Source organism: Furipterus horrens, unplaced genomic scaffold (assembly GCF_987537825.1).
Source record: "Furipterus horrens unplaced genomic scaffold, mFurHor1.1.pri manual_scaffold_12, whole genome shotgun sequence".
NCBI lineage: Eukaryota > Metazoa > Chordata > Mammalia > Chiroptera > Furipteridae > Furipterus > Furipterus horrens.
The window spans coordinates 29,760,724-29,782,137 of record NW_028327182.1 but is presented as its reverse complement, the minus strand read 5'-3'; positions in this window follow the sequence as shown (position 1 = coordinate 29,782,137).

Here is a 21,414-nt window from a genome sequence, read left to right as displayed (position 1 = left end):
AAAATATTTCTTTTTTTCTTTTGTTCTGGGCCATACAACTTAAAGGTATGGCAGCTATCTTAAAGTCAGACAGAGAAACTGAGGACAAGTGCCAAGACGCTGAGAATAGAAGAGTGAACAACTGAAAAGATGCCTAATTTCCAAAACGCACTTCTTTAGGATTTTATTTATGCATTTTTAGAGATGGGAGAAGGGAAGGAGAGAGGAAGAGAAACATCGATGTGCAAGGGAAACATCGATCAGTTGACTCTCACATGCCTCCAAGAACGCCCCCAATTGGGTTCCTGGCCCACAACCAGACGTGCCCTGATCGGGAATCAAACTGGTGACCTTTTGGTTTGCAGGAAGGAGGACAGCGAATTCACTGAGCCACATCAGTCAGGGCCCAAAATATTTAATAAATGAAATATACTGTGTACTCTTTATCTAAGCCACGTGTATTTAAGTGTTTGGTTATTTGCAGACAAATTATCCTGACTGAAGTAAGTATAGTTCTCGGCTCCAAATGTTAATACCATTAGGCATTACTTCCAATTTTTCAAGTTTTATCTATAACTACGGAATTTAAAGGCATTAAGTGTTTTTCATTAAATGGCTTTAGATATTTCCAATGCTTAGTCAAGCACCAACTGGCCAACATAATGGGTTAATTATGATTCAAAATAATTATGGTCGTCTAGGTCAAGAGAGGTAATAGGTAAACATGGCTTTTTGTTTCCCTAAATTTAATTGGAAATGTTTATAGTTAATGCAGCTAATTATAATGACTGAGTTTTAAATTTTTGTCTTAACATCCTTTAGCCTATAATTTGATCTCCTTTTTCCTTTTTTTTTTTTTTTTTCCATTTCTGCCCTCTCTCATGGGCAAAATACTTGGAATTCACACAATTTTCAAAAGATGTTTGAAATTTTGTTTAAAGCCATGTTTCCTTAAAAATGTTAACATAAATGTGTAATTTTGCATCATAAAGTCAAAGTAATAATATGGACTCATCATAAATCTACCCAGTATTATAGGAGACTTATGTATCTTCAAGAGTAATTTTCACCTTGTTGTCACAGAAGTGCTTCCATCTAAAAATCATCTGTTCCCAAAGTTCTATTTCCCTTTCTTGTTCTGTGACCTTGTGACTAACATTTCCATTTGCACAATCATAAACTGCAGAACATTGGAAATTAATTTGAATAATTTTTTTCTCTCAATCACAAATTGCCTAAATAGTAAAGTTCAATAGATGTTACCATCTTGATATTTCTCATATCCTTTCTCCCATTATCTTCTTGTGGCTAGCAAATACTTCCTGTGTATATTACCTCTCACATGTATTATTTTAATAGTTTCCTAAATTATCTCCTAACTTCCAGGTTATTCCTCCCAAGCTGATTTCCTAAATAATGTTATTTGGTTCTTCTAAAATGTTAATCTGACCATTAGATTATTTTGCTGAAAATACACTAATAACTTTTAGAATAGTTTTAGGATCCTTTACCTTAGCAATTAATATACTTCACAGTCTTGTCCTTCGCTGTGGAATACATTTGCCTTGTTCCTCCACACTGCTCTCCAATGACAGGCAACTGCTGAATTCTCCACCTGTGTCAGGAGATTTTTTATTATCAAGAGTTTGTACATTCTGTTCCCTTTGTTCTGAATGATTTCCTATCCTTTATATATAGCTGTCTTGTTCTGATAATTCATAGCTGAGTTCTAAGAAACTGTGTCTGTGAACTTTTCTCTGACATCCCAGTAAGGTAGCTTATTTACTTAATGTTACCATAACAACTTGTGTACATAATTCCTTGCATTATTTAACTTTTATGCCTGCTGTGCCAGCATGCTAGTTAGAATATTGAAGGCACACAATAAATGCATGTTGAATGCATAACTATAAGGATGAATAGTTTACTACCTTGATTTATTCTTATCTTTTGTGTGTGTCATAGATGCTGCTATTTAAAAAGCAATTTACAACTGCTTTTATACACCTGTCATTCAAATTTTTTCATATGGGAAAATACTTGCCAACCTGCGTGGAAGGTAAATGCAAAATAAAACAAATGGCACTGCAAGAACAAAAATTACATTCAGTCATGTTGACTACTTTCAGACACACTGCAGAGCTTTCATTTTCTATTATAAAATTTGTTTCTATTTTCTACAATGTGAAAATGTTTATTGTTTCTCAAAACCCACTATATCTTCCTAAACAACTTATTCTTTATTATGCACATATTTAAACCAGTTTCAAATGTGTAAAGCAAATAGTTTTGCTATAGCACTAGTTTTGCAAATATATTCACATTTCATTTAATATTATGAAATATAGAGGCCCATAAGGAGATTGAAAAGCCTATCACATGAATTATAACTATGTATCTCTAGTCTCAATATAAGACAAACGAGGTAAAAGAAATATTATCCCATTGTACTGTCAGTTATTATTCTTGATATAAAAAGATATGTTATGAAGATAAAACATGTTTTGATGGGTTGAATTTCTCCTCTAAATATTAACATAAAACCTTGCTTATAATATAAAGCTAATGTCACATTACCATAAAACTGTAGTAGAGAAAGCATAATTTTAGTAAGTTTCAGGGACTAATACACATGATATTTTTATCAATTTAGTATATGTCACATTCTCAATGCTAGTATGAACATACAATATAGCTTTTCATTAAAGGAATATATATGCATTTTCTCATTAATAATCAGGATCTATTAACTTCATTATACTTATTAATGATTAGCATATTTCTAAAACTTGTATGTGGTTGGAAGTTAATTAGAATCTGCATCACAAAATGAAGTTTAATTTTTATAAAATAGATTTTATGATTTAAAAAGTACTGAAGTCAGTATACAATTTCAACAAAACAAGTGAAAATTGATAGACTTCAGGAGAAAAATGTAATTTATACATGACATATAAATAAGTTAAAGTAGAATAGTAACTTACTGGAAAACAGGTAAAGAAAAACTTTGATATTAGGTGGAAAATTATTATACTCATGAAAAAAATGACTTTTGAGACTCTAAAGACTGACACTAATCTATCTGAATCATTCTTTATTAGGCAAACTCACACAAATGTGCTACATCTAGTTTTAATATCATTCTTTATAGAATTAAACATATTAGACACAAAATCTTTCCAGTAGTAGTCAATAGAACTCTAAAAGATATGAAATGGGAGTTAGCATAGAATAAACATTTTTTAAAAAGATAATATTAAATCATTGTATTTGTGTGTGTGTGTGATAAAAATAAGCATTGTCTAGCCACTCTCCAATTTCATATAACCGAACAATAGGAAAGTAAAAAGGAAATAATTTGGTTATACATAATGCAGATTATTTGTTATTTTGATTTTGCATTATAAAAATGTTAGATTTGGGAAAACTTTAAATGTTTGTTTTTGGTAATCTTCAGGGGGTAAAAATCACTTTTCTTCTGGATGATCTTTATTTTTGTTTGTTGTAAGGAAGGCTTCTTTCTTTGCTTCATTAAAAAAATATACTAATTCAATATATATCAGCAATTCTCTTATGCTTCAGAAATGAATAAAATACATAGCTTTTGACACTAAGGTGCTTACAATTTGTTGAGATATTAAATACACTATGATAATTGGTATATATCAGAGTGTGATGAAAGAACAGAAGAAGCCTTTAAATATCACTAAACTTTCCAGGAATAAAAGTCTTACAAATAAGATGAAATTAAACCAACCTTAGAAGAAGCAAAGAGATCTCCATGAGAGAGGAAATCATTAAAAGGCAAGGGACAACTACTACATGCAAAAGTAACAGAAGGGTTTGACATGCTCAAGATTGTATAATAATGTCACCCAGAATGAAAGTGGCAGATATGGGAGGTTGAAAAGCTGAATAGGCCACATCTGGAATAGGTAATTATTCAATTCAAAAGAGTTTGGAGTTTATCTAGTTGTTAGGTTGTTTTAAACCAATAAATTACAAGGGAGCTCTTTGCATTTCAGAAACATAACTCTGACCTTAGAACACATTGTTTGAAAAGGATTAAGGAGCAGAGAGAACAATGAAAGTGCCATAGCAGAAGGCTATGGTGTTTTTTTGTTTGTTTGTTTTTTGTGACATGGTTCTAGTGGTGGTTAGTTTTAACTTTATTTGAAATAAATTTGTTAGATTGTACTGTGACAGCTGTCATATCAGCATGCATTTTTAAAAAGCTTATCAAAATTGGTGAATTTTTGTGTAACAATTTTAATATTGAAGATGGTAGAAAATACACAATGGCGAAATATTCTAAAATATACATATACCTCAGCCTAAGCAGCTTCACTGCTCCATTGCAGAGTTTGCCCTTTAAATTTTTGCCTTCCTAGGCATTGCTTTCACATGAAGTGATTGCAAAGAAATATTTTGTTATTGAACTATATAGTATATATATATATATATATATATATATATATATAGACACTACAAATAGTTTTCATTGGCTTCTAAGGGGCCTAGCGCCATAAAATCTGTCTTGTTTGGAGTGATAAGCACTGGTGAACTCTATGTCATTGTTTGCTATACTACTTTATTGCACATAATTGTCAACATATATGGTTAAGTGGCTTTGGAAGTACTAAGGTCCATCATGTTTCATTGTGCAGTGCAAGAATATGGCTGCTATCACTTAGATGTGGGGGCAGGTCACTAGTATCCTTTAAAATGGATTCATGGAGTGGCTAATTATATCAGAATTATTCAACATGGGAGAATTTACAATGGTTTTTGTTTAACAGCCCTGATACCTGAAAATTAAGCAATAAAACCATTTAAGTGACACATTCTCAATGACTGTGTATTTTTACATATTTCCAATTATTAACTAAATAGTATTTTTTCTACTAAACTATGTTCTAAATTTTCACCTGAGCTCATACTGATGAAATGACTTCTAACTCAGCATCTGAAAGATTAGTTTAAGAAATTATCTAAAAGGAGGAATATAATTATTATTCCTTTTTTAATAAAAGCAATAAGAAGAAACAGTTACTAACAGCCATGAGGCTTTTATCTTCTCATTCAACATGCAGTTGATTTCTTTTAATAATTTTACCAGAACTCATCAACAACATCATATAATTGGTGATATAATGATAACCAACCCTGTTAAAGTTAGGTGTATTAGTAAATTATTATACAGCTGTGTGAGAAATAATTTTCACAAAGAATAATCTCCAGCTTATGTGGAAATTAAAGCAGTTAGAAGGTAAAACCTGGATCTGTTGCAGGTGCATATTAAAAAGATAAAATAAGTATTTCTGGCCAAGATGGTGACCTAGACAGACACGCTGCATCTCCCTCCACAACTAAGAAGGAATACAACTATCTCAAAACTAGACATAACCAGAAGTTCCAGAAAAATCAAGCTGCATGGAAGTCCAACAAAGATGTAAAGAAGAAATACTCATCCAGACAGGTAGGAGGGGCAGAGCTGGGGCAGAGAGGATGCAGTGTGGTGGCGGCAGCAGCAGCAGCAGTGGCAGTGGCAGGCTAGTGTAAAGGGCAGTCACACATTTTAAGAAGTTGGGAGGGACACCGGGGGAGTGCTCCCAGCATCACACCAGACCATGCAGCTCATGATCCCAGTTCCAGGGAAAATAAAGCCTCATTGCTTTTGACTGCAAACCACTGAGTGTTGGGGTAGAGGAAGAAACTGCTATTCTCTCAGCAGAGTCCACTTGTTTAAAGAACCCCTGTGATCCTAGAACATCTACAGACCAACCCACTCTGGGAATGACAGCCAGGACAATAGCTAGAGAGGCATAAGTCCCATACAAAGTAGGAGAAGTGCTTGGGAAGGGGGCAAGTGCTGAGCAAGCAGCATTGTTCCCTCTTAGACCCCACCCCTGCAAACAGCACCACAACGTGGTGAAACAGGTCCCCTGTACTGATGAATACCTAAGGCTCCACCTTTTACAACATAGCAAGTGCAACAGCTCTATCTAAGACACAGAGGCAAACAAACACAGGAGTTTGTCAAGTTGAGAAGACAGAAATGTATGGCCCAGAAGGGGGAATGGATCAAGGTTTTAGTGGGAGAACTAAGCGACAAGGAGATAGCCAACCTAACAGATGCAGAGTTCAAAACACTGGTGACAAAGGTGCTCACAGGCTTAACAGATATGCTTAAGAATGGCAACCACATAAGGGAATAAGTGAAGGCTATGCTAAATGAAATGAAGGAAAATCCACACAAAACCAATGGTGAAGGGAAGGAAATTGTGTTTCAAATCAATTTTGTTGAGGGGAGAAGAAGGGAAGGATCTAATTAAGGAACATGTATAAATGAACCATGGACATGGACAACAGGGTGGGGATTGACTGTGGGAGCAGTGGGAGGGAGGTAGGACAGGGGAGAACAATGGGGGGTAAAAAGAGACAACTGTAAAAAGAACAATAATACAAAAAGGCAAAAAAAAAAAAAAGACAAATTTGCTGTGAATCTAAAACTGCAAAAAAATATTTTATTCATAAAAATACAAGTTTGTTGTGAAACAATAAGCTGTATTACACTGGTAGCATCCTCATACATGTTTTCTGAGTCTCTATTGTATTACTTTCTCTTGTACTTGATTTAATCTCATGTTGTTTTGTTCATTATGGCCCCTAAGGACAAAGAATTTATTGCTTATGTAGCCAATAAGAAGTCACATCCAGTAACTGACTTAGAAACAAAATTAAAAGTGATTAAGAACTATGAAGGTAGAAAATAAGTGATGGTTGTTGCTTGCCTGTCAAGCATGTCTACCATAGCTATGATTTTGAAGAACAAGAACAAAATGACAAAGTCATTAAAGGATCCACTTCATTGAAGGCAATAAGATTAACAACAATTCAGGAAGAGGCTATATCAGAAATGGAGAAACTTCTAAAGACCTGGACTGAGGTCAGACACAGAAGTATATCCCTCTCAGTACTATGTCAGTCAGGGCTAAGCAAAATGTTTGTTTGTAATATTGAAAGAAAAGGCTGGACCCACTTACAATGTTGAATTTATGTTAGCTCTGAGGGGGTTAAATAATTCAAGAATTATGATTTATTACATAATGTGAAAGTAAATGGTGAGTCCATTAGGGCTGATGTGAAGGGAGCTGAAGAAATTTTGAAAATTCTAGATAAGCTGATTGTGGGGAAAAAATTGTTTGCCAGAGCAAGTATTCAATATGGATCAAACAGTCCTATTCTGGAAATCTGTTTGAAAAGATATCCATTCATAAAGAGGCTAAGTCAATATCATACTTAAAGTCTTTTAAGGAAGAAATCATAGACTTGACTGGGGTAATATTGCAGGTTAGCAACTGAAACTCTGGCAAAGAGAGGATCTCAAAGCCTTGAAGCATATCAATGAGTACATATTGTACCATATGATCAATAAGACAATAAAAAGCCATGAACAATGCAACTCACTTTCCAAGATGCCCTCTTGAATATGCCAGCAAAAAGGAAATGTGCTATTTGGAGAATAACATACCTTTCAAGGTTTTGTTTACTATTGATGATGCTCCCAGGCACCCTTCTTTAATTGATGAACTTTACCTCAATATCATAGTTATCTTTCATACTTCAAACACCACAATAATTTTGTAATAATTATGTATGGTGTTACATGGGTAGTAAGTTTATTAGCATGATCAGTTAGTAAGTAACATAATGTGTAAACACTGTGTTGAACAACTGAAACTAATATTGAATTTCAATTGTAATTGAAAAATAAAAAATATAGCAAAAAGAAGAATATTTGTGTATAGTGGTAAAATGTGTTTATTTTAATTTGTGTTATTACAAAAGTCAGAATGTTTTTTAAAAATTAAGATTTTTATAAAGTAAAATATTATAGTTAGCTAAGGTTAATTTATTATTGAAGTAATAAAAACATTATTATAATTTTAGTGTAGCCTAAGTATACAGTGTTTATACATCTACATTATTGTATGGTAATGTACTAGGCCATCACATTCACTTTCTTTCTTTTTTTTTTAATATGTTTTTTTTATTATACTGTTACAGTTGTCCCAATTTCTCTTCCCTCTGCTCCCCTCTACCCGGTGACCCCCCTCCCTCCAGTTGTTCCCCCCCCCTTTTAGTCCATGTCCATTGTTTGTGCATATAGTTCTTCTCAGCCTCTTCTTGTCTACTCCATTCCCTCCTACTATGCTTCTTAATTCCTGTACCATCTCCCTCCCTTCACTTTCCACTCACTGACTCACTCAGAGAAATTTTTAGTCCTATAAGCTCCTTATATAGCTGTACCACATTTTCCCTTTTATTCAGTGATTTTACTGTACCATTTTTATGTTTAGATATACAGTATACATATGCTATACAAAAAGCATATCTTTGTTCATATATATTGAATACCATAAGCACTATGTTACAATTGCTTAGGGTATTCAATAACAGTAACATGGTCTATAGGTTTATACTTAGGAGCAATGGGCTATACCATATAGCCTAGGTATGTAGTAGGCTGTACCATCTAGATTTGTGCAAGTGCAATCTGTGATGTTTGCACAATGACAAAATTACCACATAATACCTTTCTCAAGACATATTTCCATTGTTAAGTGACTTATGACTGTATGAATAACTATTTTTTAGATTTGGATTATGAATATGTATGTTTAAATAATAAAAGGTAATAAATCATTAGGATGGTGATCAATGGATGACCCCATTAAAAATATGTTCATCATACTGATTTAATAAAATCTTTGGATATTTTTTTTCCAGGTGAATTTCAACACTCTTTAACTTAGAACTTTGCCTTTAGAAAATATCAAATTAGAAAGATAAAATTCATACTACAATCTTTATTTCTTTTGTAATGTTAAGTTTTAAGATTCCAAATTTATTCTTTCAAGACATAGTGAATAGTGATAGGAAAAATGGGTTCAAAAGATTTTTTGTCTTCAACATTTTCCAAATAAAATATTAGTATATGTTATATACTGACTGCTGTCAGTCTTTATTGTAAATATACTTTCTTCCATGCTGAATGGCATGGTGACCATTCAATAAGCCTAAGTTATTGAAGGAAAACCACTGTAGAATCAATATACAAGAAATAGAGCTTTGTTGTTTAAAGACACAAGCTCTCTAAAAACAATAAAAATATATTTTTAAAGTTTTTAAAGTAAAATAATTTTAATTCATTTTTATTGTTATTCTATTACAGTTGTCCCAATATTCCCCCCTTGCCTTCCTCTGCCCATCCCAGCTCCCTATCCCACAGTCAATTCCAAGCCTTCCCACTCTTGTTGTCCATGTCTATGCGTTATTCATACATGTTCTTTATCTAGTCCCTTCCCATTCTTTCCACCTTCTCTGGGCACAATATTTTGAAAACTGAAAACAGTAATGAGGACTTCCCACAAGCTGCCAAACCTTTAAAGACAAATGAGTTAAGTAATAAACCATGGTACTAGTTTATGTCTAGAAATAATGCCTATTTGGTATTAATATATGGCTAAAATGTCAAAAAATTACTATAAGATCCTGGAAATAGCCTGTATATAATTGAAACTTTTTGGAAAGTGTTTTATCCGTATACATAAAAACTTACAATGCACATTATTTTGATCTAAAAATACCCTTCAGAAATTCATACGTAGGTAAAGGAATGTAACAATAAAGGACACCCAACAGACAAAGCAATTCAGAGAAAAAAAAAAAACAGAGGTAGCGGTTTCACACACACAGGCTTCAAATTATACTACAAAGTGTCAATAACCAAACCAGCATGGTATTGGTGGAAAACAGAAGCACTAATGGCCAGTAGATATAGAAACAGATGCTCAACATCACTAGCTATTCAGGAAGTGCAAATCACAACCACAATGAGATACCACCTCATACCTGTTAGAATGGCTATCATCACCAAGTCAAGAAATGAGTGTTGGAGAGGTTGTGGAGAAAAAGAAACTCTCATACACTGCTGCTGGGAATGGAAATTGGTAGAGCCACTATTGAAAACATTATAAAGGTTTTATTTTTTTTTAAGGAAAATAAAAATAGAGTTACTGTATGACCTGGTAATCTACCTCTCAAATTTGAAAACATATGTTCATAAAGATATATGTATCCCTGTATTCATTGCAGCATTATTCATGGTGCCAAGACATGGAAACAACTGAAGTGTTCCTTGACATATGATTAAAGAAGATGTGATACCTACCTCCAATAGAATATTATCTGTAAGAAAAAGATGAATTACTGCCAGTTTCAACAACATGGTTGGGTCATGAGAGTTTTTATGCTGAGCCAGATAAATCAGATAGAAAAGGAGAAGAATCATATGACTTCACTCATGAGTGATAGATAAAAATGAAAGAAATAAATAAGCAAACAAGATGAGCAAATAAACAAATACAAACTCATAGACACGGATAACAGTATAGTGGTTACGAAAATAAATGGGATTAGGGGAATGGTAGGAGAGAGTAAAGTGGACAAATATATAATGACAAAAGGTAACTTTAATTTTGGTTTTGAATACACAATGCAATATGCAAGTGATGTATTATAGAATAGTACATTTGAAACATATATATTTTTATTAACCGATGGCATACCAATAATTTTAATCCATATATTTTAAAAGGAAATTGATATAAAATACATATATCACTGTAATATTTATAAGGGAGATAACTTATTTCTTTAAAATGTCCATCAACTGAAGAATTCTCTAACTCTAATAATCCCAGGCTATAAAATAATATGCAATTTTATCAAACGTGAAGTAAATTTGTGCAATTTAATGAAACAAGAATGATATATTTTAAGTGAGAAAATAATGTTCAACATTCAGTATAGTGTTGTCTAGTTCACTGTATCCTGTTTATCTTCCAAAAGCATTGCAAAAGGTATGGAGAGGTGTACTAAATTATTGATGGTGCTTACTTCTGAGTCCTGGATTGGAATATCAATCAAAGAAGGGGAAAACCATTTTACATTATGCATTTCGGTAATTTTCATTTTTTACAAGCACACATGATTTTGAAATTAAAATAAAATCTATTCATATTTTAATATCTTGTGTATATATATTTTCCACCGTGTGGTTGCCTCTCACTCACGCCCCCGACTGGGGACCTGACGTGCAACCTAGTAATGTGCCATGACTAGGAATCGAACCAGTGACACTTGGCTCGCAGGCCAATGCTCAATCCACTGAGCCACAGCAGCCAGGGCAATAGCTTGTATTCTTGATGGTGTATGTTAAAACTATAGCTACTACAATTTTTTGGTTAATTTTTAACCCCTTCAGTATCCATTCAATATGTAAAAATCAATGTTATTACTTTATAACCATATCTATTCAACAACTTTGTGGAGTTGATCTGTATCATCTATGTGTACTTCACTTATTTTATGTAAATGACACAATTATTGACATAATTAATAACGAGTAAAATGTCATAGTAGATAAATTGCCTTTGGCCTGTTGTGATATAGAGAAAGACTTCAAACATTCTACAATAAAATTGTTTTCTGTCTATTATAATGCAACTGTAATTAATAATATGACTAAAATGCCACCACATAGTCACCTCACAATAGATAAATTACACTTTTCTTATTGTGGTATAGACTTAAAGACTCTGTAACTTTTATTTATTATAACACAACCAGGTTGCAGTTGAATGTGTTGACACACAATATACCTTAAGTGCAGACCTATACATTAAAATGTTGGGATGATTACTAATGACACCTCAGTTTGTGAATAGCTGTAATTATTTCAAAAATTTTAGACTGTAATGATAACACATTTTGATGGCTTGAGTAAAACATTTTCTTATGTTCAGAAAGTGCTCTAAATTCCATTATATACATTTGAAGTGAAGTTTCAGACAGACGGAAATCCTATGTACACATCCTTAGTCATGCTGTTGTTACTAATCCAATATCTTAGTTTTAATATACTAGAAATTTTCTTTTCTCTCAAGATGATTCTGAGATAAGCTGTACAGCCTTCAACCATCTTGAATCTATGTCATTTAGAACCCATAGCCTTCATGTTTTTGGCTGGAAAAGATAGAGGGGGTAAACAAACTATTAACTGCTTTTAACTAGAGTTTAAAATATGTTATGCTCCTATTTCATTAACAATCATTAGTAATATGATCTCAGCTTCATTCTAAGACAGGCTGAAAAATAGAGACAAACACATAGGTATTTTCTTAGCTTTATTTATTTATTTCTAACCATACTATGGCACTAAAAGAGGGAAAATATGATAAAGAATATTAACATCTAAATTATAAACAAAATTTTCCAAATGCTTATGTAAGTTATTGGTGGGGGAAAAAAATTGTGGGCAGCCCCTGCCTTTAAAAAGTTATAAAGCTCTAAACTAGACACATAATTAGTCATGGAAATGTAATGAAGGTGAAACACATAACATCATAATAGAAAAACAAAATTTGATAGAATTATAGTTACCATTTTCATTGCTCTTCCAGTCTCTGCCTTTCTGTGCTTCTACCTGGGCTCTCTTTCCTACTAACTGAAAAATGCTCTTTAGTATTTCTATATAGTTGATTATTTTTATTTCAAATATTTTTTTTATTTAAACTTCATTTTCATAACTATTTTTACTGGGTAGAGAATTCTATTTTACAACAAATTTCCTTTCACATTACATTCTGTCATCTTGCTTTCTAAGTCTCTTGAAATGTCAGCTGTAAGTCTTACTGTTTCTTGAAGATAATGTATCCTTTAATCCTAATAGCTTTTAAACTTTCTGCTTTCTTTGTTTGCAGTACTTTTAGCATACAACATACGGCATTAAAATAAATAAATAAATAAAGAGAAATGTAAATAGGAAGGAAGGACAGAAAGAAGGAAGAAAAGAAGGAAGAAAGGAAGGGAAGGAGGGAGGAGGGAGAAAGAGATGGAGGGAGGAAGAAAGAGGGAGAGGGAGGAAGAGAGAGAAGGAGGGGAAATGTTGGACAAAGAGTGAAAACTTCTGTAGGCATTTACCTACCATAAGGGTCAAAGATATCTGTAATTTTAATCCTGAAAGAAAAAGTAAGAGATGGGACTGAAATTTTTGAGGTGAGCACAGTAAGAACTCATATAGCATTTAGTAAGTGTTAGTAAAAATAGCCCTTATCAGGTTCTAGTACTATATAATTGGTTTTCATTATATAGGAGTTTTACAGTTCTGGGTACATGATACACAAAGTTTATTCTTGTATTATTAATTATTATATTATTTTTCCATATGAACAACTATAAACCTACTTGTGCCCCACCATGTACACTTAATGCTCATAATAAACCATGAGTGTTTATTCCCCATTTTATGGTGGAAACTATACTCCAAAATTTCCAAATAGTAAGGGGTAGAACCTGAATCACAATTTAGGTATAATATCTCTTGAGTCTGAATGACATAATTGATGAAAATGACTTGATGAATAATTTAATAATATATATTAAGCTCTTTGGCCCAGAAATTTCACTGATGGAGACCTATCATCTGAATACACTTGCAAAAATATATATATATATATGTATAAAATTCAATAGTACAACTTTATGATAACAAAACCCAAGAAATGACCAAAATTGATGTCAGTGGGGAACTGGATAATTAGTAGTTCATCAGCTCAACAGAATAGAGGACACCAAAGGGCTTCTGTGACATTTTCTCCAGGATACATATATTAAGCCATAATTTACAGTCCCAGATTGTATATATTGTAAGATTCTACTTTTGAAACATTAAGTGTATTGCCATATGCTTGAAATTTTTGGAAGTTTCCACATGTATTCTTAAAACATAACGACTTCAGAAATGTGACTGGGAATGTATAGGCACATGAAAAAATTAAAAGAATATATTATTACTATTATGTGCATAAATTATACAATGTTTAGAGTTATAGTTTGTTTAAGATGCCTTTCCATCACAAATGACCCCCTAAATTATTCATATCTTATATCTATTTCAGAGAGACAGCTGTTTGATTATAAAACACTTTATTATAAAATTAATATTGTAATTGATATGTAAGTGTATATTATAGTAAATACACTGTGATATTTATTTATAATTCAGAGATTCCCCAGATTTTTCCTTTTATAATATGCATAGAATTGCCATAGATTGAGAATTTTAAAAAATATATCTTATTTGAATTATCACCCATAAAAATAAATAATTCTCAAGTGTGTAAGAAAGATAGTACAGTTTAGAAAGTCTCAAAGTTAATAATGGATATAAACAAAACTCTGTAATTTACTTCTTGCCTAAAATGTTAATACAGTTTCAAAGATAAGTGTCAGTTTCACTGAATTAATAGAATAAAGTATGATGACTCCATTAAATGTTGCCACCAGGTGTGGCTTCTAAATTTCATTTTAAATGCTGCTTACTTTCAAATATTTTTATACTGATAAGTTTAGGAATTAAGGAATTCAATTATGGAGGAATATTACAGCTGTTTATGAAGTTATAATCCTATTTAAAAGAGTTCATAGTAGATATATGTTCCATTATTTTGCTAGATTTTAAAAGGGACTAAATTTCATAAGTTCTTTGGTATTCTAGAGACTGCTTGTACGGGCTTTCCAAAGTTATGTATACATTTCTTTCCAATATTATATTCACTGATGACTGACTCTTTGGTAGCTTAAATCCACCATGGCGGATGCATTACAAACAATTAGGGAATTCTAGATATCTAGATATTGTGGTTCTCCACTTTGTTCTCTGAAGAGAAGTTGGTTAAACATTTACCTGCTCATTACTGATTAGAAAGAACCTTGATAGAGCTCAGAATTTAGAGTTGCACATCATAGGTCCAAGTTCTGCCACTTAGAAGCTGGGTTGCCTTTGCCAGATCACCTAACTTCTGAAAATCTCCATTTCATAACCAAGAAAAGACTTTATACAGCATATTTAACATTCTAGGCTGCTTTAAGGATTCAGTAAGTTAATGTGCGTAGTGCGCTTAGGTCACTGTCTGCCATATAGTAAGTGCTGGATAAAATACAATGATTTGGCTCTCTCTTCTCACATTTAGTCCAGCTGCCTTGTTTTGTTGTTCTATTATGGTAATACATGGAAACGACCTAGACAAAATGAATAAGTGGAGGAAATAGAGTACCCTCTAATAGTTAATACACCTATTAACTGCTGAAAATCTTTTATATAAACCACTAGAGTTTGCTTCTTCACAGACAGTCATTGCTAAGAGGGAAAAGGATATGTTAGTTCCTTTTGGTTCCTGTCAACAACTTTATATTCCTATAGTTATAAATTTCAGTAGTTAAGAGTGATTGTTCCTACATAATTTTTAACATAAGAAAGGATGACTAAGGAAGATTTGTTTATTCACTATTCATTTACTGGTATCTGGCTAAGGAGGGGGCTGGCATAATGGCTCTGGTAATGAATAGGGAGCATTAATTCCAAGAAATGTGACATTAGAAGATATGGTGGGATTTGAAAAATAATTGAACACCAAGTAAGACATCATTATTAATAAAAATATATATATTATATGTAAGCTACTTAAATTACTACATTACATTGTTTTGTGATATAAATATACTCATGCTTCAAGATTAAAACAATTTTTAGGGAAAAATGCTTGTGTTCTCTGAAGAACACATTTCATATATTTAAGTGTAAAGGTCTTTTTTTTCTTTTTAGATCTTTCTTATAAAGCTGCTTGCAATTAAAATAATATTTTTACTATATTTTAATATGGTCATAAATATATACTTTTTTAACTTGTTATATGTTCTATCTAAAAAATCTTAATTTTGTCTCAATAAAGGAGTCCTTAATTTATGCATATATTAAATTATGAAATACCCCTGTCCCCATTATTTAACAAGGTAGATAATGAAATGACTAAAGCCTGGCAGCGTTTTTTACAGAACAACATTAATGTGGCTCATTCATTCCCCCTAATCCCCTCTTCTCTATGTCCCACTTCAGAGGCAGCAGCTGAGATGCACAAAGAGATATTTTACAGAAAAACAACACAGATGCTAAGGTCTGGAATACGTTTTTTTAACACTGACATCTGTGTATGCGAAAGCTCTTGGCTGCTTTCTTACTTTGATGCTTGGATGGGGCTTTTATGTCTGTTGACTTCACTGCTAATTGTGCTCATATCTGTGTAGCAGGTTCTAATGACCTGCTGAGGAAATCAGCCATTGATAAACTACTTGAAAAGTTCTGATCTTGGAAACTTGTCCTCTCTTTTTCCATGGCTGACCTATGTCTACAGAAATCTGTCCCAATTTAATAAAAGTCACCCTAAATAAAATGCATTCACAGTTTTTATATGGAGTTAATTAAATAAATGATATAAAGTGCTCTTCACTAAGGTAATCTCAAATCAGTTTTGTTTCTTTAATTTTTTATTATGAAACTTACTATTTTAAGAAAAATATTTCTGACATCTGCATGCAAACATTCAAAACTTAAGTTCCAATACTTTAATAATTATTGTGTGGTAGTTCTTTTTTTGTTTGTTTGTTTATTTGTTTATTTGTTTTTTCCTTAAAGGAATTTCACCTCTGTAAACCAAATGACAAAGGGACAAGACAGAAGAGGGAATAGGAGTCACAGGACACATGGGAAAACAGCTAAACATGAAGACAGACGACAACTACAGAGGCTGGCAGCTTCTGGGCTTCTGAAGTGCAGTATTTTTTCAACTAGGAAAACCACAGCAACTTGTGAGGTTGCTATGAGTCCATGAGTGTCTTATGACATGATCTAATACAGAGCTGGAGTACTTTCAGTGAGCAGGGGCTAATTGATCCTGAAAATACGTTGTTTTTTTTCCCCCATTGTTTTTAGAGAGAGAAGAAGGGAGAGATAATAGCATCTAGCAGCTGTTGTATGGGCTAGGACCAGGGATGGGCACCCAGACCAGGGATTGTGTGTGTCCAGACCTAGGGTTGCATGCACCTGGACCTGGGAACAAACCTGCAATCTAGGCACATGCCTGACTGGGAATGGAACCATCCAACCAACTGAGCCACACCAGCCAGGACTGAAAAACAGTTTTAAAAGAGACCAGAAAGAAGTCAAAATTTCACCTTTTTTTATCCAGGCCTCCAACCCCCTCCCTCTAAAAGCTGTCAGTCTCTTTTCTTGCATTTAAAAAGATTGCTAAAACACTTTTTTTTTTTTTTTGAATACAGTAGTCCCCATTTATTTGTGGTTTCACTTTCCCAGGTTTCAGTTACCTTCAGTCAACTGAGGTCTGAAACTATGAGATGGAAAATTCCAGAAGTAAACAATTCATACATTTTAAATTGCATGCTGTTCAGAGCAGTGAAATGGAATGTCCACTCTGTCCCACCTGGGACATGGATCATCCCTTTCCCCAATGTATCGGTGCTCTATCCTCTACCCACTTGTCGGTCACTTAGTAGCCATCTCAGTTATCAGATCAACTGTCAAGATGTCACAGTGCTTGTGTTCAAGTAATCTTATTTTACTTAGTAATGGCCCCTAAGCACAAGAGTGGTGATGGTGACAATTCACATATGCCAAAGAGAAACTGTAAAGTACTTCCTTTAATTGGAAAGGTAAGTACAGTACAAGAAACTTTGAGAAAGATACTACCTTTACATTACTTTTATTACAGTACATGTTATAGATATATTCTATTTTATTAACTGTAGTTAAACTCTTACTGTGCCTCTTTTATAAATTAAATTTTATCATAGGTTTGTATAGAAAAAAATATATATATGGCTGCTACTATCCCCAGCTTCTTACATCCACTGGGTGTCTTAAAAGTGTCCCTCATAGAAAAGGGGTAGCTACTGTACTAGAAAATTATTAATTTATAATTTCTTAGGTAATGGAATCCAAGCCATTATTTTCTGAGTCAAAATTATTATTATTATTATTATTATTATTATAGTAGAAAGGTATTTTAAATGCATTTATAAGAATATATAAGTACACATAATTGTATTTCATATTTTGACTAGAAGGTGCTCAATTTAGTGAATTTATAAAAAAATAATAAACATTTCTGAAAATTTGGGTCCTTTTATACATAACTATGTACCATATAAAAATGTTTATCAAAAAGTCTCAACACTGACCAAGATGAGAAATTGAGTGTCAATATTACTAGTCACTAGTTCAAGAGTAATATCTTACTCAAGTATTTAAATATTACCTGGTTTTGTATTCAATATAAATATACACTCAATCTATGTTCCCATTCAGGCCTATATTTTCCTTTGTGCTATGCTTTTTTATTTTTTAGTTTCTTACTTTAAAATAATAAACTGGGGTAGGTAAACATGGTACTTGAATCCTCCCACAACCACATCAAAATAACAACTGAACCACAGAACAATCATCATTCAGAACTGCCTGAAACCTAGCTGAAAAAAGTCCTACAACTAAGGAGAAAATGAAGAAACCACATCAAGACTGCTAGGAGGGGCATAGATGTGAAAAGTGTGGGTGCTAAACCAAGTGTGACAGTTTAAACTCAGGAGGGATATCTTGGCTGTGGAAGTCCCCCCTAAAAAGCAAGCAGTGCCAGCACAGCGCCAGACTTCCTAGCCCAAGTTTTCAGTGCCAGGAAGACAAGTTCCTATAAATTCTGGCTTTGGAAACCAGCAGGTATTGTGGCTGCTGGAGTCCCAGGTAGTTCCTCTTAAATGATTTGTCTGAGGTCCAGCATTGTGGCAGGAGCTTGAAAGGCTCCAGAGACATATGGGGAGGAACTGAATTGTCTGTCATCAGGTTGAGGGCTAGAAAGGCAGCTTACTCCCAGACAGAAGTGCTGGTTGAAACCATTGTCCCTCTTCTGAGACCTTCTCCACAGAATTTGTAAGTGGATGCAGGATCTGAGTTTCCATCAAACTGGCTAGCACTGTTCACCCCACCATGGTGATTCCCTGAGACCTTACCATACCCAACATGTTTCCAGTACTTTTTCCATACCAATACCAATGGCCTATTTTGGCTCATGCTTCAGACTTGATTAAAATCTCTCAAAGAAGTAGCATATGGCCTCAGTGTGCTCTATAGCTCTTGCTAAGTGGCCCCAGGCCTGGCACTAGCAGCAATTGGCCTTGGTTATAGCTTGCTTTCATTCACAGTGTGGCCTTTCCTGCTGCCTCCAAGCCAAACACAAGTAGCAGCCATCTGCAGATCACTTCTGCTCATGCATGCAGGGTGGCTGCAGAGAAAGCACAGTGACTCACCTTGCACCTCCTGGGAGCCCTAGGGCCAGTGCACTTGGTGGACAGTGTCACACCACACCGGATTCAACCTTAGCATCTCCACAAGCAACACACCCAAGGAGCAGACTCAGTGAGCACCAAAGCCCCAATGAAGCAAGTCCCGATCCACAGGGTTGACTCTTGCACAGCAGCTCCTCTGCTGTAGTCACAGCCAGTCCTTGTAGCCAGTTGGCCTGGGGATCAATCCCTCTGAGTGATGCCAACAGCAATTAAGGCCCAACTACAACAAGACAATATACACAGCTCACACAGTGGTATACCAGGAGGACCCATCTTGGGTGGCTGGGGACACTGTACCACTAGGCCCTACAGGAAACTTATTATGTGAGGCTGATGACCAAATCCAGGAGATTTAGCAGCTCTACTTAATACACGGAAAAGAAAAAAAGAAATATCCAAAATGTGGAAACAAAGAAACAGGTCCGAAGTGAAAAATGAAAAAAAAAAGGAGAAATTTCCAGAAAAATAAATAAATGAAAAAGGACTCATGGACATGGACAACAAAATGATGATTGCTGGAGGGAAGGGGGTACAAGGGGACTAACTGGTAATAGAAAAAAATATAATAAAGATTTTAAAAAATTTAAAAAATAAAGAAAGAAATGGAGGCAAGCAAACTACCAGATATAGAGTAAAACAATGGTTATAAGGATATTCAAGGAACTTACTGAGAATTTCAGCAGCATGAAAAAGGACATATCAATCATAAAAAAATAACCAGTCAGAAATGAAGGATACACTAACTGAAATGAAGAATAATTTACAGGGAATTCACAGTGGTGTACATTATACCAAGAATCAAATCAGCTATTTGGAATATAAGAAAACAAAAACACCCAATCAGAACAGCAAAAATAAAAAGCAGTGTAAAAATATGAAGATAGTGTAAGGAGACTCTTGGATAACTTCAAGTGTACCAATCTTTACATCATGGGGTGCTGGAAGAAGAGAGAAAGTAAGAAAATTGAAAACCTATTTTTTTGAAAAAATAATGACAGAAAACTTCCCTAATTTGGTGAAAGAAATAGACATACAAGTCCAGAAAGCACAGAGGGTCCCAAACAAGGTGAAAACATCAAGACACATCATAATTAGAATGCAAATCGTTAATGACAAAGGGAGAACTTTAAAAGCAGCGAGAGAAAAAACAGTTAGTTGCCTCCAAGGGAGTTCCCATAAGAATTTCAGCTTGTTTCTGAAACTTTGCAGGCCAAAAAAGAGTAACAGGAAATATTCAAAGCAGTGAAGAACAAGGATCTACAACCAAGATTACTCAGTCTTATGTTTATAGCTGTGCTATTTATAATAGCCAACATTCGGGAACAGCCTAAGTGCTCATCAGTAGATAAGTAGATAAAAAAAGTTGTAGTACATTTACACAATGGAATACTATGCAGTAGTTAAAAGAAGAAACTCTTATGTTTTGCAACAGCAGAGATGGACTTAGAGAAAATTACGCTAACTCAGTTAAGCCAGTCTGTGAAAAAAAATTTATATCACTTATATGTGGGATCTAATGAACATAATAAACTAATGAACAAAATAGTAACAGAATCTTAGATACATAAAACAGAATTACAACTCCCAAAAAAGAAGTGGGACAGGGGGACGGGTTGAAAAATGATGAAGTAATAAACCAAAGAACATTTATACACAACCCATGGATGCAGACAACGATATGGGGATTGGCTGGGGTAGATGGAGGTGGGGAAAGGGAGAAAAAGTGGAAACAACTGTAACAGCATAAACAATGTGAATAAAACTTAAAAAATAAATAAAACCTCAAAGGAAATTTTTGAAAAGCTATTATTTAGAATTGAAAGACAGATAAAGAGCTGCTCAGACAAGAAAAAGCCAAAGGAATTCATCACCATCCAACCAGATGAAATGTTAACGGGTCTTCTTTAAGACAAAGGGAAATAGATAAAATTTATAAATAACAAAATGCTAATAAATAGATATTTATCAATAATTGAGTATAAAATCCAATATAAATGAACCAGCAGAACAGAAACAGACTATTAGATAATGAGAATATTTTGATGGTTGCCAGATGGAAGGGGGGTTGGGGGGATGGGTGAGCAAGGTGAAGGGATTAAGAAGTACAAATTGGTT